General features: G+C 36.8%; 1 pseudogene; it reads right to left on the reverse strand.

Moving 5' to 3' along the window:
- Positions 1–3,016: 3,016 nt before the first annotated feature.
- LOC127789415 (small nucleolar RNA R71) lies at positions 3,017–3,116 on the reverse strand (annotated as a pseudogene).
- Positions 3,117–3,524: the final 408 nt, after the last annotated feature.

Below are 3,524 nucleotides of genomic sequence, written 5' to 3' on the forward strand. Positions count from 1 at the left end.
TTTTTTATTTTTAGAAAATTTAAAATTTTTGGGACAATTCTGGATTAATTTTGAACCCCAGAGGAATTTCTAAAATTAAAGGGATTTTTGGAGAAAATGCCAATTTTTTTGGGAAAATTAAATTTATGAGTTTTTCCTTGAATTTGGAAAAATAGATGGAAAAATTGGTGTTTTTATTCCCAAAAATGTACTTATTAAATGATAAAAATTTGGTATATTTTTTGGAAAAATAAATAGAGGTTTGGTTAAGGAAAAATTGATTAAATTTTTGGAAGGGAGATTAACCCAAATATTTTTGAAAGGAATTTGGAAATGAGAAAACGGGTTAATAATTAGGCCAAAAATATTTTTCTAATAATTAAGGCTTTGAGCCATAGTGAAGTAAAGCGAGTTATGGTTTGGTTGTTTTTTGTTGAGTCCTGGGTAAGTCATCCTTAGCTCATCATTATGAGCTAAAAAAGGGTGACAGTCACTAAGGTTTCGGGTTTAATTTCGCGAGGTCTTTGATATTCTGGTTCCCGAATCCTTGCGTGAAGTGATTAGTGCTCAAAAATACCATAATATTGTCACATCTTATTTCTTCCTAACCATTTTAATGATCTAAAATTGATATATGATTGTTTGCAGATCCAATGAGAGAAAATAATGGAGAAACAAAGAAATTTCAAGATATATTCGAATAAGGATAAGCTGGTTGAGAAGCAGAAAATCAGACATTCGAATGTCCAGGAAGGTCATTCGAATGACAAGACACATCCGAGCCATTCGAATTGAGATTCGCTTATGCAACAGAAGACCAAGTCTCACGGACATTCGAATGCCCAGGAAGGCCATTCGAATAAGAAGGCATGTCAAGGCCATCTGAATGAAGAGAGGCTGATAAAGGTTAAAACACATGGCCATTCGAATACGGTCAGAGCAATTCGAATGTGCGGTAAAGAATGGGCCATCCGGATTAACCGCGGACCATTCGAATGAGAGAGTTTCATATAGATGCAGAAGCCATTCGAATTAGGTGTAGACCATTCGAATGTGGGACCTCAAGCAATGCAATAGCCATTCGAATCTGTGGGAGAAATGAACTAAGAAAAAAACAAAATCCATTCGAATGCATCACTGTTGCATTCGAATGACCAGCTAATTCAGAGAGGAAATACACAGGAGAAGTAAAATTCATTCGAATGGGCAAGAATGACATTCGAATGACTTATTCAAATTAAAGAGACAAATCAACCTAGCATCCGAATACTCTTCTCAACCATTCAAATCCCTCTACCAGGTCAATTTTGTCAGCTTCACAAAGATACATGGTGGCTTGGATGGTAAATAATGATCAGCAAGAGAGGACAATTTGGGGAAAAAAGGAGAACAAAAAGGAAGCTCATCGTCTTCCCCGGGGGATCCGCCATTTTTAGAGATAGCTTTTACTTTTGGTCTGAAGCTTAGTGATCGTCTGTTCATCTTTTATCTGTTCTTCTTTTATTCTTACTTGCGACATTTTTAAACACAGAGTTTGTAATCCGTTTCATTATTGTATTCAACTATCCAAATTAGCTACAATTACTGTTACGTTGGTATTGGAAATTTATCGAATAGCAAATTAACTGTCAGTGCTTAGTAGAATTTGTTTATATTATTTTCCTGCTTTAATATGAAAATCATCTCTATTAGTTCTTTAAACTTAATGTGTGGCTAGTTTACAACTTGGGTAAGGCGAGGACAGTATCCAATGTTCTTGAATCTCAAGATAAGCCAAACCTCGATGAATGCAAGATTTATCTGAGTTAAACTCGAGTTGAGTGTGTAAATGGTTTTGTGAGTTTGGATTGGGTCATCATCCTAACTTAGAACTCTCATGCCATGTATGAGAGTTGCTAGAATTGGAGATGAGATATACCCAATCTTAGACAATCAAATCATAGTCTGTAGTATAATACAATTTACAGTGACATCTTAACCTAGAACTCTCATATCATGTATGAGGGTTGCTTAGCTGAGAATCATTTGTATCTTGAATTATGACTACCAAACGATCCTCTGTTTATTTTAGATTAATGTTGCTATTTAAATTGCTATAAGAGATTTATTAGGCATTGGTTCTGAACTCGTCTCAACCCAAGACCTTTTTAATATTCCAAAAAACCTTTTCACAATCAAGAAAACTTAGCTCTCTTTGAATAAATCAACCCGAATGAACAATTCTTTTGTTAAATAAACCTCCCAGTGAATTGACCTAGACTTGTCCGGAATTTATATTTGTGCTACAACTACACTCACACACTGGTGAGTTTAAACCTCCTCACCATTTCAACACTGAACATCCAAACTGATTAAGGCTATCTAAATTGTAGGGTGAGGAGTGCAGCCAAATTTTGGCGCCGTTGCCGGGGAGGTGCAACAGAAGAAAAAATTCACTCCACGAGTAACTTTGTTCTTAATATTGTTTTTTCTTAACTGTTTGCATATTATTCAAATTGTATGAGACTTAGATATGGTAGAATCTTAAGCCATCAAACTGAGTCAAACCATTCTATAGATTCTTTATCAGAGACTGAAATATCACTTTTACAATCCATAATGTCTCAACAAAATGAAAACCTATCTGCTCACGGGAGTGATCATGGAGAACATGATCCCTTGGATGGTGATGCAATTAAACCCCTCAGGGATTATTTGCACCCTCCAAGGCAAACAACTCCCTCTTGCATAATCCTACCAATAAACCATCATCGATTTGTCCTTAAACCAGGTACCATACAAATGCTCCCCACATTTCATGGTATGGATTCTGAAAATCCATATACACACATGAGGGATTTTGAAGAGGTATGTGGTACTTGTGGGGATCAAAATATACATGAGGACACTGTTAGACTAAAGCTCTTCCCATTCTCACTCAAGGATAAAGCAAAAATGTGGTTAGGGACTCTAGAGCCTAGATCAATAGGAATTTGGAGGGAGATGCAAACAAAATTTCTAAAAAAATACTTCCCAGCTAATAGAACAACATCACTCCAAAGGCAAATGATGAATTTCGTCTGTAAACCAAATGAAACATTTGCTCAAACTTGGGAACGTTTCAAGGACCTCTTGCATTCTTGCCCACACCATGCCTTTGAGCAATGGCGGGTAGTTAGTTTCTTCTTTAATGCCTTAACTCCTAATTTGAAAATGCTGGTGTCCACCATGTGTAATGGTGATTTTTATGAAAAAACTCCTGAAGAGGCTGTTGCATACTTTGACCATGTAGCTGAAAACTTTAGAAATTGGGAAGTTGGGCCATTAACCATGGGAGATTTGAGAGACCAATACAATCCACAACCAAAGGGAAAACTGTTAGGAACCGGGCAACCGTGAAGATATAATTCTGCCTTAATTGATCCGTAGAGCCGCAAACACGAACTCCTCCAAGTCGGTCCACACGATCGACCGTTTCCACGAATGCCTTGAGTAATGCTAGTAACCCTAGGCGCCTCCAATGAGAGATCCGAATTTTTCCTCCTTTTTCCAGCTTCTTAAGTGGC

The sequence above is a fragment of the Diospyros lotus genome, chromosome 13, assembly GCF_014633365.1.
Source record: "Diospyros lotus cultivar Yz01 chromosome 13, ASM1463336v1, whole genome shotgun sequence".
Classification (NCBI taxonomy): Eukaryota; Viridiplantae; Streptophyta; class Magnoliopsida; order Ericales; family Ebenaceae; genus Diospyros; species Diospyros lotus.